Below are 15,787 nucleotides of genomic sequence, written 5' to 3' on the forward strand. Positions count from 1 at the left end.
CAGTGGATGTGAACTATATGGATTTTAGTAAGGCATTTGACAAGATTCCACATGGTAGGCTTATTCAGAAAGTTAGAAGGCATGGGATCCAGGGAAGTTTGGCCAGGTGGATTCAGAATTGGCTTGCCTGCAGAAGGCAGAGAGTCGTAGTGGAGGGAGTACATTCAGATTGGAGGATTGTGACCAGTGGTGTCCCACAAGGATCTGTTCTGGGACCTCTACTTTTCGTGATTTTTATTAACGACCTGGATGTGGGGGTAGAAGGGTAGGATGGCAAGTTTGCAGACAACACAAAGGTTGGTGGTGTTGTAGATAGTGTAGAGGATTGTCAAAGATTGCAGAGAGACATTGATAGGATGCAGGAGTGGGCTGGGAAGTGGCAGATAGAGTTCAATCCGGAGAAGTGTGAGGTGGTACACTTCGGAAGGACAAACTCCAAGGCAGAGTACAAAGTAAATGGCAGGATACTTGGTAGTGTGGAGGAGCAGAGGGATCTCGGGGTACATGTCCACAGATCCCTGAAAGTTGCCTCACAGGTGGATAGGGTAGTTAAGAAAGCTTATGGGGTGTTAGCTTTCATAAGTCGAGGGATAGAGTTTAAGAGTCGCGATGTAATGATGCAGCTCTATAAAACACTGGTTAGGCCACACTTGGAGTACTGTGTCCAGTTCTGGTCACCTCACTATAGGAAGGATGTGGAAGCATTGGAAAGGGTACAGAGGAGATTTACCAGGATGCTGCCTGGTTTAGAAAGTATGCATTATGATCAGAGATTAAGGGAGCTAGGGCTTTACTCTTTGGAGAGAAGGAGGATGAGAGGAGACATGATAGAGGTGTACAAGATAATAAGAGGAATAGATAGAGTGGATAGCCAGTGCCTCTTCCCCAGGGCACCACTGCTCAATACAAGAGGACAAGGTAAGGAGTGGGAAGTTCAAGGGGGATATTAGAGGAAGGTTTTTTACTCAGAGAGTGGTTGGTGCATGGAATGCACTGCCTGAGTCAGTGGTGGAGGAGACACACTAGTGAAGTTTAAGAGACTACTAGACAGGTAAATGGAGGAATTTAAGGTGGGGGCTTACATGGGAGGCAGGGTTTGAGGGTCAGCACAACATTGTGGGCTGAAGGGCCTGTACTGTGCTGTACTATTCTATGTTCTATGTTAACCTCCTGTGGAATAGGATTAACAAAGGCTTTTCTGTAAACTGAGTGGATAAAGGTGAGCCAAGCCGACTGGAAAGGTATCATTTCCCGCTACTGCCTGTAAGGAGTTTGTAAGTGAACAAGTGGGCTTCCTCCAGGTGCTCCGGTTTCCTGCCACAGTCTACAGACGTACCAGTTGATAAGTTAGTTCGTCACTGTAAGTTGCCCCATCATTAGGATAGGATTAAATTAGGGATTGTTGGGCAGTTTAGCTCAAAGGGCCAGAAGGGTCTATTCTGCACTGTATCTCAATAAATAAATAAATCTGGTCAGAATGAGCTGATAAAAAGAAATAACAGTTGACCTTTGCTCTCCCTAAATTGGAGGAAGAAAAAAATCCTGAGAGTTCCTATTCCTGACCATATTTTAAGGTGCAATTGTATCCAATCAAGTACTGGAGTAAATGAGTGTCTGATTCTTAAGCCAACATTTGCCATCATCCAATTAAATTTCATAGCAGGCAGCTTAGCAAACGTCTTCGTTTTTTTAACAATGGTTTAATCTACAAATTCAACCCCATGATATTGTCTTTTACAACTTTACCCAATTAAAAAGTGAAACACAACAGCAAGTTACTTCTGGATTTTCTTTTAGAAATCTGATCAACTTCTGCATCATGGTGCCTCGAATGGCAATATTTCAATGCTCTTCATAGAGCATTGCAGGGGAACATTGTATGGGAGTGAACACTGTGGTAACTCATGGGACAATTACAGTGCTGGACAGGGATTCATGTCAGGTTAATCCATTACTTTCCTCTCATCCTGTAGGGTCTGCTGTACAGTGCAACATACCCATCATCAATATTCAGTGCCTCAGGTGACTCCCTCAGGCTCAGAATGTTCAATCCACCAAAGCATTCATCCTGCTAACTCACTGAAAGGCCATACACTACCCTTTGATATTGGCACAGATGTCCAAATCACTGTCTTCCAATCTCCAGATCCTCTTGTGCCCATCGTACACCTGAGGTTGCCATCGGAGACCTCAGACAGACTCACTCACTAGCCTCAACCAGCATCTCAGCCATGATCCTGGTACCCTCTGCCTCATTCTTTGTCATCCTTTGGTCATGGTCCTGAATAGGCATGGATAATTTCATCCTCAGTCTTATTTTTATTTACACAGTTTGTCTACTTTTATATATTGGTGTTGAGAACTCTTCATCTGTTAATGCATAGCGTTTCATGAAATTCTACTGTATTTCATTTTTCCCCTGGGGTTGTCTGAAAGAAAATGAATCTCAAGGTAGTATATGGTAACATTACTGCATACAGTATACTTCAATAATAAATTTACTTTGAACTTTAAATGTTGAATTTTCCTCTAAACTCCCAAACCAGAGCCCATGACTAACCCAAAGTTAAAACAAATGACGTTGGAAAATTCCTGCTGCCTGGACTCAATTGAAACAGCTCTTCAAAGTAAATGTTTTTCAGATACTAAAACATTAGTGGATAAGTTTCAAAAATGTTTAAATATTTGATTATATTAAATTAACACAGGAAATGATAGTACTTACCATTACAGAACAAATGGTTTAGTATCACAGTTAAGGTCATTTGGACTTATTTGTAGTCAGGCAGTACACCACATACTTAATAAGAATATTTAATTTTTGAGTAATATTAATTTCCAACTGCACAAAGTTACCACCCTACATCGATCAATCAATATTGTTAACATAAGAACAATTAACAAGTAATTACATTCTATTGAGCTGTTTGATTGGGTGGTTAATAGAAATATTACCTTTATGAATGGAGACTCAAACCAACACTTTGGAAATGCAGCTCAAGTTCAGGCTCATTTTATACTCAATCTCTGTTGGTATTGAAAGTGGAAATGTCACCTCAAAGGGAGTGAGAACTCCATAACAGCTTGTTGTGACTGTGAACGAAGTCACTGGAGAGACACTGAAGCTGGTGGATAAAAAAGTCTTCATTAGCCAAATAAGCAGGAATCAAACAGGAGATGCTCTTGGAAGAAGAGGCCTGCCCAACCCAATATTACACAACATTTTATACGCTAAAGATCAAAGGTAACAGCAGGAAAATTCTATAGTTACAATGTATCTACAATGCTTCCTTTGAATTACATATAATTTGCAAACATATAGATCTTCACACCAATAATCCAGATACCCAAAATAAATGCTAATCCCCACTGACTCTGGGTTGCATTCATGCACAATGTTTCCTGGTTTGCAATCGACCCCAGTCTGCAGCTCCAAGAACACTATTGTTTTGGGTGCATTGTAAACTCAGTCTACAATCTAAATTCAGGTCTGATGAACGGTTGCTTTGAAATTAATATTTGCTATATAATATAACTCTAGAAGATGCCCTAACACAGCTAATCACTCAAAATCACACTCTGGGGCTGTGTTATATTGACAGTGAAATGTTACCAGTTAACATAGATTGGTACATTGAGAGGACATTACCATCAGAAATCTCAATGCTAGATCAGACAATTTAAGAATGAAAACTGTGTGTACACTTCAAAAATAGTTACTATTGTCACTTCTTAGAATTTAATATAATCTTGACCGTGATATATTGTGATCTTGAGGTGGCTGCTAACTGAGTAATCCAACCCTAGCTCCACTGGTTGATCCATATAGATGCTTCCATATGGAAATGCTGCCTATTGGTCAGGATTGTTTTTTCCAGGTTTTCTTCTTCACCTTTGTATTTGGGCTCTAACAGCAAAGCCATTCACTTTATGACTGACTCCCACTTGATTCAAGTTTTGGCACTGTTTGGGGTAGATGATGGTCAGGTCTTGCCTGTTCACAAGGCGCACATCAGGTTTTCAGCATGTCTTACAGTCTTGGAATACTGTATATTTCCATAACTGAGCCAAGAATGTAGCTCTCAGCTGGGACCTGAGAGTTGGTAAATGGTCCGTAATGTACATGCTGGGAGGAAATACCTAATGTGCTTTACCAATTAAAGCACAGTCCTGGGATACTCAAGGCACTAATAAATCCATAACATTAATCTGGAAAAAAATTAGTAAATCATATATTCAGCCAAATAACAGGTTGGCTAGCAACATAATTCTTCACATATACTGTAAAGTGATGCTGAGAGCCAAGCAGAGGAAATTTGTGAAACTGTGTAAGAAACAGATGGTTGCAGCAATGGAGCAAATATGGCCTCCACCTTGATGGGAGAACTCAAACAAGTTGAAGGAATTTTCTAAACAAGATTTATCTCTTGCCTTTATCTTCAAATTGTCTTCCACCTTGAATTGCAGCAGTTCTACACATTATCATTATTTTTTTCTTTGGAGGGAGTAAACATTGTGTTGCTTTATTGTGGGATTTTCTAAATTGTACTGTGTGTTTTGTCTGGAAATGAACAAAAGTCTTTCAGTTAGCTGTCTGCCACATTCCACATTAAAATACCACGGCTGTTATTCGAACATTACATCACTTTCTGCCTACCAGGAGAGTCTAAATGGGAAAAAATACAATAAGCTACGGAGTGCTGGGAAATTATATCCACATTCTAGAAATTCTCACCACCCAATTCAGAAATGTTTTACCAAAAACTATCCACTAAAGAGGAGACATCTGAAAATCCCAAAAATTAAACAATTGCATATTTAAATGGTATAATTTAATAATTGACAACACCTGTGGCCTGTTGAGTAATATGGGCCCAGATGTAACCTTAACCAGTTTGGATCAGAAGGTCCAATATTCAACAGGCATTTACTGCAGGAAAATGTCTCCAGGCACTTCAGAGGAACATGAAGAAAAATGACAGCTAAGCCAAAGGAGAGATAAGGATGGGATGATTGTATTTTTCTCAAGGAGGAATGGCTCACGGTAGGAGAGAGGGACAGATGGAGGTAATTCCACAGAACTGCTGAAGACACAGTCACCATCTGTGGGTCAAGGATGGGAAAAAAAAACAGAAGTGGAACATCCAGGTTAGAGTAGGTGGATGGGTTTTAATCTTAGAATCAGGTTTAATATCATTGGCATATGTTGTGAAATTTGTTGTTTTCTGGCAACAGTACATTGCAATACATAATAATTAAAAACTATAAATTACAGTTAAAAGTGTACATATATAAATTTGATAAGTAATGCAAAGAAGAGAGCAGAAAGATTAGTTAGGTAGTGTTCATGTAGTCATTGTCCATTCAGAAATTTGATGGCGGAGGGGAAGGAACATTGACTGGGTGTCTTTAGGCTCCTGTACCTCCTCTTTGATGGTAGCAATGGGAAGACCACATGTCCTGGGTGATGGTGGTCTTTAATAATGGATGCCGTCTTTTTGATGCATCACCCTTTGAAGGTGTCCTGGATGCTGGGGAGGCTGGTGCCCATGATGGAGCTGTCTGAGTTTACAACTTCCTGCAACTTTTTCCGATCCTGTCCAGTGGACCCTCCATACCAGATGGTAATGCAACCAGTTAGAATGATCTCACGGTACATCTGTAGAAATTTGTGAGTGTCATGCCTTCTTTGTAATTGCATCAAGATGTTGGGCACAGGATAGATCCTCAAAGATGATGACACCCAGGAACTTGAAACTACTCACCCTTTCCACTTCTTATCCCTCAATGAGGACTGGTGTGTGCTCCTTCAACTTCTCCTCCCTGAAGTCCAAAATGAATTCCAAGGTCTTACTGATGTTGAGTGCAAGGTTGTTGCTATGACACCACTCAACCAGCTGATCTATCTCACCTGATGTAGGCCTGATCTTCTGTACTTTTCCTTACACCCGATAAGGCTATTCAGGCAATCATTGACTTCCAAGAGAGCAATTTCTTTACTGCCACTCTGGTTCTCCTTACTACCCTTTGTCATTGCAACTATCCCCTCTATTCTTGCTCCTGAGTTCACATCAGACCTCTGGGCTGTGATGGCCCGGAACCTCGGCATTAGGACACATCACCCACAGTCCAATAGCCAATGCAAGTGCTTTCACTGCTCCTTAAAGGCTGCTCTGAGGGCTTCCCTGACCGATGAGTCTTGGCATGATCAGCTCCCACGGGATTACTGCTGGGGCTCTGACTGCTTCAAAGGAGGACATGCAGCCGTCTGAGGTTAAGCTGGTATATGGGCAACCGTTATGAGTTCCAGGTGATTTCATTCCTGACACCGGCGTCCTACCCCCCTCAGTAAATTCAATTCCTTTTCACCTATTCCAACCTCCCATCATGGTAGACAGCACTATTGGGTTCCTGTTGACCTACATTCCACCTCGTTTGTTTTTGTCCACCATGAGGCACACCATTATCCCCTACAGTCCCCTTACCATTGGCCATTCTGCGTTTTGCAATGGGGAGAAAAGACTTTTATCATAGATAAGAGGGGAAAACCTGGATGTATTTTAGCAGATCACCTTAAACCAGCCCACTAAGATTTGGAGTATTCTGCTGCCATGCTCCTGGCGTCACAACAAGACCATGAGCGTGTCAACGCATTTCTAGAGGCATCTGTGGTTCCTCCACCCATGGATCTCAGGACCCGAGCTGGGTGGCTCGTTCGAGCTCCAGACAAGCTCACAATGGCAGTTTTAGTGAATTTGGAGGGGGGTGGGGGAAAGGGTGGCCTGTGTAGGGTAACGTAATTGGGAGAAATGTACATGATTCACAACGACTGACGTTGAGTTGGGGTTTTGCTTTAAGAGGCTGGTCTGACATGATAATGTTATTACGTAAAAGAATTTTTTTGACGCGCTTTTGGTGTAAAGCTTTTGGAGTTCAATTAAATGTGTTACGGGCTTCGTTAAACATTAAATGCCTCACTTCATTTTATTTGCGAAAACCTACAGGACTATCCTCCAAGCTTGGAAGCCACTGGAAGGGGCTGGGAGAGGTGCTGTAGAGCATTTCTGACGTGGTATACTGGGTGCTGTTGCCTGACCAGCAGAAGGCAGTTGTGCTGCATCAGGACTGGCTGGCACTGTATCAGCCCTTGGCCACCACCGATCCAGCTAGGCTGCAGGAAGGAAGTTACCCTCCGGGTGCCCTGCCTCTTGCCTCACCAAACAGTGCCTTCCCTGGGATGGGGGGAAGGGTGGCTACAGACAACCCCCAGCACCCCAGGTGGCAGCATCAACCACCACCGGGACTTTTGGACTCTGATGAGGGCTCTAGGGTTGCCGGGGACAGCTGACCCCTCAAGTGGGGGCAATGTGGTGCTCCAGGGGCATAGCCGACAACTCTCCCCTGCAGTCCTAGCAGTCAGTGCTGCTTACTGTTCTTGTTTTAAAACGTATTCGTGGAATTATGGTGAGATGTTCAAGTTCATTTATTGTTACATTTTAGCTCGGGTCACACAGTTGTTTGCGTGTGTGTTTATGAGTCACCCTGACTGCAACTGGGGTGTGTAATCATCACCTCCCTGCCTGGAGGAGCTCAGCAGGCTAGACAGCACTGACAGCAAAAAGTAAACAGCTGATGTTTCGGGCTGCGATCCTTCATCAGGACTTGCGTGTGTGTGCGCGCGCGTGTGTGTGTGTATACATATTTTTAAAAAAATTAAACAAGTAGTGTAAAAAGAGAAAAACATATACAGTGATAGACTTTCCAGATATTTATTTCCCAGAAATACTTCTACAACAGGCTGAGGGGCAAGCTCTTTGCCTGACAAAATTACAAAATCATTATAAATGAATATTACTGAAAAACTAAATAAAAAAACAAATTTTCTAACTAAATTAAATCAGGAAGTGTAAATTATATGATACTTACTTTTCTCCTTCACAGTTAATCCCTCTCCACTGAAATGAACGGGGCCTCTGAACTTTCATTTGATGAAGGGTCCTGCATCGAAAGGCAGTAGAAACAGCTGCTGTGGTCAGCCGTACAAAGGTTCAGGCTGTCTACGTTTGCTCATGCCTGCATCCTCCGAGCTCCTGCATTGTCATTGAGTTAAAAGCCACTGTTTTGCCTCTTAATGGAAAATTCAAGTGCTTAGTTCTGTTTCTGCCTCCAATGCCTGATCCTCTTATTTCCAGGATTTTCTGTTTTTATTTCTGATTTCTCCCACCTGATGCACCTTGCATCTATCTGCAGCAGCTGTGCTGTGTTGGTCTCTGTGTTCCTATCTTGGGAAGAGGCAAATCAGTCAAGAGCTCCACTCTTAACTTCACTATGGTGAGCCCGGTACAAAACACAGATGATGGAGAGGAATTATGAAATGCAACTGGACATCGTGAGGTTGGTTGACAGTCTGCACTCAATCTACACTCAGTATCAAGCCTTGAGTATAAGAAAGATTTCACTCCAATATCCTTGTGCAATCCATATTGGCAGACAGCTTGATTATTACCGGAGATGACATCTGTCTCTTCCATCACCACCAGGTTCCAGCCACCACATGACCCATTTGATGTGGCATAAATTAACACAGCTGGGGACGAAAAGGTGCCAATTTTATATTCTAAACTTAAATATAAAATTGTCTATATTGTAAGAGAAACAAACCCATCTTCTTGCATAATCATCCCAATTTTAGCATTCAGCATCGTAAGATCAAGCCTGAGGCTGTCTCAGGCTAATTGGACCTGGGACTATGCTTGTCCAGAGCCACCAAGGGCCTCAGACTCTGAAATCATCACTGGTCTCCAAATTAATCAAATTTATCTCATGGTGTGAACCTTGGTGGAATCTATTGCAATAAGGGAAAGCAAGCCCCACATTCATGTTTGAAGTTGGATATTGGTATCCAAATAAGGGATTAAACTTGGAAGTACCTTGCTCCAAAAACAGAGAATCCTGGAAATTTCCATCTGGGCAAGTGAGATGCGTGAGGAGAGAAACAGTCTGATTGTCAAAGGCCATCATCGTAACTAGACAAGGTTAGAAGAGCAAACAGTTTTGGCTAAGGCAGGAGGAGACTCTGTGTAGAGCGGAGGAAAACAGAACTCTGCAATAAAGAGAAAAAACAAAATGATTAAAAGAAGGTACAAAAAGTGATAATGAAAGCAGTTGATAAGGCATCATTGTTCTTAACTTCGCAAACACGAGGAAATCTGCAGATGCTGGAATTTCAAGCAACACACATAAAAGTTGCTGGTGAATGCAGCAGGCCAGGCAGCATCTCTAGGAAGAGGTACAGTTGACGTTTCAGGCCAAGACCCTTCATCAGGACTAACTGAAAGAAGAGCTAGAAAGAGATTTGAAAGTGGGAGGGGGAGGGGGAGATCTGAAATGATAGGAGAAGACAGGGGGGGGAGGGATGGAGCCAAGAGCTGGACAGTTGATTGGCAAAAGGGATATGAGAGGATCATGGGACGGGAGGTCTGGGGGGTGGGGGGAAAGCCCAGAGGATGGGCGAGGAGTATAGTGAGAGGGACAGAGGGATAAAAGAGAGAGAAAAAGAATATATATAATAGATAATGGATGGGGTACGAGGGGGAGGTGGGGCATTAACGGAAGTTAGAGAAGTCAATGTTCATGCCATCAGGTTGGAGATTACCCAGAAGGATTTATATTCTGTCTGGGTAGCCTCCAACTTGATGGCACGAACATTGACTTCTCTAACTTGCGTTAATGCCCCACCTCCCCCTCGTACCCCATGCATTATTTATTTATTATATATATTCTTTTTCTCTCTCTCCTTTTCCTTCCTCTGTCCCTCTCACTATACTCCTTGCCCATCCTCTGGGCTTCCCCTCTCCTCCTGAGGCCCCCCCCGTCCCATGATCCTCTCATATCCCTTTTACCAATCAACTGTCCAGCTCTTGGCTCCATCCCTCCCCTCCTGTCTTCTCCTATCATTTTGGATCTCCCCCTCTCCCTCCCACTTTCAAATCTCTTAATATCTGTTCTTTCAGTTAGTCCTGACAAAGGGTCTCAGCCCAAAATGTCGACTGTACCTCTTCCTAGGGATGCTGCCTGGTCTGCTGCGTTCACCAGCAACTTTGATGTGTGTTGATTGTTCTTAACTTGCCCATTAAACAGCACTTCAATAGTAATTTTCAATAGTAAACTGAGATTATTTATTTATATAGTGTGATCTTTTGGTGCTTCCCTCTGTAGCAAGACTGGACAAGCAGATATCCTTGTAGTTCTGCAGCAGAGATTTAAGATACATTGTATAGCCATGACTATGGTTACCATTCTGAGCTTACAAAGAAACCACACACTGACTTCCGATTGCAGAGGCTCAAATTTGTTTTTATAGTCACAAAAAGCAGTATACCTTGTATTTTCATTAACTCAGATCTAAACACTGTCGTTTAATACACACCTATGCAAACCTCAGATTACATCCAAGTATAACTCTGAAAAGCATACAATTTGACAAGTGTCTATCATTTCAAAACCATATATACTATCTGCAGACACCCACTTAATTTCCTTAATTGCAACCTATGTTCTGTATAACTGCACTGCTTTCTTAAATGACTAGTCCTTCTGGTTTCTAAAGATAATTGGCTATTTCTGAAACTCTGACTAATTTTAGACATCTTACAATTTCAAAGAAAAAAAAACAAATCAAGCTGTTTTTCTTTGTTAAATTTGTAAATTAAATGCTCTTTCAACTTGCCAAGCATTTCCAGTATTTTCTTTTTTTTTATTTATTTCAGTTTTCTGGCATCAACAGCAATTTGTTTTCAACCCCAATATTATTGTATTGGACAGAGGGTTATGAAGATTGGTATACAGCATTGAAATGAGGAAAAACAGCACAAATAGAATCATAAGAAATAAATAGCAACAGAACAGAAATAAAACACAGAGCTGGAAGACAGAACTGAACTACCGTGAGCACGACAGTAGCACGACACTCTAACAGCTTGGGGTGTTCCAGAGTTCAGAGTTCAATTCTGGCACCGTGTGTAAGGGGTTTGTACGCTCTCCCTCTGAACTGTGTGGATTTCCTCTGGGTGCTCCAGTTTCCTCCCACAGTCCAATAAAGAACTGGTCCTGTGGTTAGGCTCGTGTTAAATAGGTGGGTTGCTGGTCAGCACAACCCATTGGGCTGGAAGGACCTGTTTCCGCACAGTATCTCTAAGCAAGCAGACAAATAAATGAGAGAACAAGAATAGCTAAGATAGATGTATAATGCATGTGTCTATTTACAACAAGCTTGATATGCAAGGGGAGTGAGTTCTGGATGCAAATAACCAAGTGCGATTATGACGAAGCAGCAACAGAGCATAGCAAAATGGCAGGATGGGTTGTAAGTATTCCTGGATGTGATGTAATGAGGAGAGAAGTAGAAAGGACGAGAGAAGGAGAGGCAGTATTGATTAAAGAGACTGTTGTAGATTCAAGATGTCCTGGACTTATTGAGGACAGATCATAAACACCAGAGATTCTGAGGATACTGGAGATCTTGAGCAACACATGTAAAATGCCGGAGGAACTCAGCAGGTTAGGCAGCATCAATAGAGGCGGATAAACAGTCAATGTTCCAGGTTCAGACGCTTCATCAGGGTATTAGCCTGAAATGGTAACTGTTCTCCTCCATTGATGCTGCTTGACTTGTTGAGTTCCCCCAGCACTTCGCTGCAAGGATCAGTGCTGGTCCATTGTCATTTGTCATCTACATCAACAATCTGGATGAAATTTGCAGATGACACCAAGGTTGGTGGGGGAAGGCATAGTGGAGAGCAAGGAAGGCCATCAAAGCTTGCATTGGGATCTGGACCAGCTTGCAAAATAGGCTGAAAAATGGCAGATGGAATTTAATGCAGCCAAGTGTAGGACGTTGCACTTGTTACGAGAATACACATAAAATTAAGATGTTTGCTGGCCTGGGCTAGCATCAGTGGCATCAGCAGTTGGTCTGCCACCTGCCCTCAGGGGAAGGAGAGATAAGGAACAATGGAGCAGCGTCTGGAGATGTGTAATGAAGGGATGTGGGAGGAAGAGCTGTCTGGAGCGGCTCCCCCCTTTGAACCCTGAACTGTTTGAAGTGATGGACAGGCGATACCCCAGCAGGGGGATAAAAAGGGACAGGTTCGCTAAGACAGACACACGCCACCCGAGGTAACGAGACCCTGGAAGCGGTGCGCCTCTCACGAGTGGTGAGAAGTACCGGACAACGCACAGGGTGGAAAGGTGCGATCAGCGGGAACCCGGTGTGTGTCCGCCCTTGCCTGGGTGCCGGGTTCACTGCAGAGGATCGACCGCATCTGGAGGAGGGGTCACAGTCGGTGACCTCAGGTGACATCACCAAGGACCCGCCCAAAAGTTGCTCGTGAGCAATCTCGCTGGTCTGTGAGTGAAGCTGTGCTGAATGATGAGTTGTTCTCTCTGTCTCTCTTCCCCCACCTTGTCCATCGCCATGGCAACGATTACTGCGAACTGAACTTTGAGTCATTTTGAAATTGGTCATTTACCCCTAGACAACGATAGAGCTTGATTGATGCTGTTATCTTAATTCTGTGCACATGTGTGGTTATCATTGTTGAATTGTTGCATTTATTATCCTTTCGATTACTGTGTTGCTTGTTTCTTTAATAAAACTTTCTTAGTTCTAGTACTCCAGACTCCAACTGAGTGATCCATTTCTGCTGGTTTGGCAACCCAGTTACAGGGTACGTAACACACTTTGGAAGGACAAACCAGGGTAGGACTTACACAGTGAGTGGGAGGACACTAAGGAGTGTGGTGGAACAGAGGGATCTGGAGATACAGATCCATAATTCCTTGAAAATAGTGTTAGACTTGGAAAGGTACATTGGCTTTCAGAAGTCAAAGCATTGAGTACAGGAGTTTGGATGTTATGTTGAAGTTGTATAAGATATTGGCGTATTGTGTCTATTTCTGGTCACCTACCTACAGGAAAGACATCAATAAGATTGAAAAGGTGCAGAGGAAATTTACAAAGATGTTGCCAGGACTTGAGGACCTGAGATAGAGGGAAAGGTCGAATAGGTTCAGACTTCATTCCCTGGACTCTACGAGAATGAGGGGAGATCAGATGGAGGTATACAAAAATGAGAGGAATAAATAGGGCATATGTAAGCAGGCTTTTTTCACTGAGGTTGGGTGACACCAGAACTAGAGGTCATGGGTGAAAGGTGAAATGTTTAAGGGAACATGAGGGGGAACTTCTTCACTCAGGAGGTCGTGAGAGTGTGGAATGAGCTATCAGTGGAAGTAGTGGATTCCGGTTCGATTCCATCAACCAAGAGAAATTTGGATAGGCGCATGAATGGAAGCGGTATGGATGGCTATTGTCCGGGTGCAGGTCAATGGGACTGGACAGGTTAATTGTTCAGCACAGACTAGATGGGCTGAAGGGCCTGTTTCTGTGCTGTAGTGTTCTATGATTTTATGACTTTAACTGGGTTTATTACTGGAATTTCAGGGAGGAAGAGAGGCAAAGGGTAAGGATGAGAAATGATTGTCAGAAAACATTAGAAGGAATCCAAAATATTTTACAGTCACTTAAACAGAAAAAGTTCAAAGTATATTTATTATCTAAGTACATATATATCACCATATTCAACACTGAGATCAATTTTCTTGTGGGCATATTCAAAAAATCCATAATAAAATAATAACTATAATAGAATCAATGAAAGACCACACCAACTGGGCATTCAATCAGTGTGCAAAAGACCACAAACTGTGTAAATACAAAAAGAAATAAATAATAATAATAAATAAATAAACAATAAATATTGGGAACATGAGATGAGGAGTCCTTGAAAGTGAGTCCGTAAATTGTGGGAACATTTTAATGATGGGGCAAGTGAAGTTATCCCCTCGGGTTCAAGAACCTGATTGTTCAGGAGTAATAGCTGTTCCTGAACATGGTAGTGCGAGTCCTGAGATACTGTACCTTCTTCCTGAAGGCAGCAGCAAGAAGGGAGCATGTCTTGGGTGGTGGGATACCAATTGAAATAGAGAGGTGCTACCTACCAGAAACCAGAAAGGAAATTTGATGCTCTTTTGTTCTTAAAGACACACCTGAATGCTAAGCAATTGAACCTTCTTGACCAATCTCTCATGCGAGACCTTGTCAAAGTCCATGCTAAAGTCTACGTAGACAATATCCACTGCCTTGCCTTCAGCATCTTTCCTGGTGACTTCCTCAAAAATCTCTGTAAGATTGCTTAAGCACGACCTACCGCACACAAAGCCATGTTGACTATCTCTAATCCATCCTTGTGTGTAGTCAGAGAGTATTTTGTCCATGCATTTATGCAGTCTGTATGCAGATTCAGACTTGCAAAAGTCCAGAGCAAGAAGGAAACAGCAGGAAGAATGGTATCAGATGCAGCCCTGCAATGCAATCTCTAGTCGTTTTGTTTGTTATCAGTTCTGGAGGGAACTCATATCCACACTGTCTGGTAAGTGGGAGTTTTAGAAAAACAATTCTTGAACTACACAAGACAGAATGATGCATTTTGGGAGGAAATAAATAGCCCTTCGTCCTTAGCTCAGCACCATGTGATGGTATGTCCAGACAAGTTGACAAGGAAGTGACAAAGTCCATTTCCCTATGATGGAAAGGAGATGCCACTAATTTCTAAACAAAGCAAATGAATTTGGAGTCAAAGATTCCCACTCTTGAGCATTGTGACCAAACTGCTGAGTTTTACATTGTGACCACTGTTAATTTAATACAATTCCTCAACTGAAGTACAAACTATTCTCGCTTGGTTCAGAGTCAAGAGATGAAAAGCCTGAGAAGACAGGAGCAGAAATACTCACCAAATTTTTACACCCGGATGAGGTCACAACAATAATAAAATTTATTGTACTTGGACAGTTATTACCATGTAAAAAAAACTGTTTGAGCTTTCAGTCATAATCAGGTACCTTTCATCAAACCAAAACAACTTTATGAAAACATTGATCAAAGCACTGAAAATCCTGAGAAGCACAAAAGTTTTAAAACAAAAAAAAAAGTTGAAGTAAATATTTTATGAAAGAAACAGTTAAAATTATTGCCATACATAGTATCAAAACTCTACACCTCTAGAATACATTAAATAGAATATAGTTCTGAATAAATATTACACTCTCTGAGTACTCAGGGAGACATCAGGGCATCAATATTACAATTAAGGATTTTGCCTAAATTGTCAAATTGAGTTCACATCAGTGAGCAGATTGTGTCTTCTGTGAAACATTTGCCTTCTGGGATAATCATTATATCTTTTTCCAACACAATGGTGAGATAAATTATAGCAAGACGGTAGCAAGAGAAGCAATTCCCTGTATTTTAGCTAATGTACTATGTCACGTGGGGCACACAGAACTCTGCTCTGAGGCTACTGCTCTCCAAGCAAAACCTAAAGGTTCGATTTGAAATATGTAAATGGTTTTATTGGTGCAAGGCAACTAAATAAATAGTCATACAAACAACATGTCTCAATAAGGAAGATCTAGCGTTGTAAAATGCCCTAAGTCAGTTCACAGGAAAATTGTCAGACAGAATTGTTAAAGCACATGTTAAAGCACATAGCAGAATATTAGAGCAGATAATTAAAAACTTTGTCAAAGAGAAAATCTCCACAGGAAAGGGAGAGAGAGAAGCAGAGACATTGATGGAAAACATTGATTAACAACTTGAAATTATAAAATAGTTTTCACAAGTCAAGACATTGAAAGCCCAGTAATATTATAAAACACTGCAGTT

At 42.0% G+C, this 15,787-nt stretch overlaps 1 protein-coding gene across 1 annotated transcript in view; it reads right to left on the reverse strand.

Moving 5' to 3' along the window:
- Window positions 1-8,908, reverse strand: part of fhl3a (four and a half LIM domains 3a) — a 181,551-nt gene extending 172,643 nt beyond the window's left edge. Inside the window, exons 1-2 of the mRNA XM_063033877.1 lie at window positions 7,927-8,908; window positions 2,956-3,125 (exon numbers count right to left, since the gene is read on the reverse strand). The gene's annotated coding sequence lies outside the window, so the exon portion shown is untranslated. The remainder of the gene's footprint in view (window positions 1-2,955; window positions 3,126-7,926) is intronic.
- Between the last annotated feature and the right edge of the window lie 6,879 nt (window positions 8,909-15,787).

Source organism: Mobula hypostoma, chromosome 26 (genome assembly GCF_963921235.1).
Source record: "Mobula hypostoma chromosome 26, sMobHyp1.1, whole genome shotgun sequence".
NCBI lineage: Eukaryota > Metazoa > Chordata > Chondrichthyes > Myliobatiformes > Myliobatidae > Mobula > Mobula hypostoma.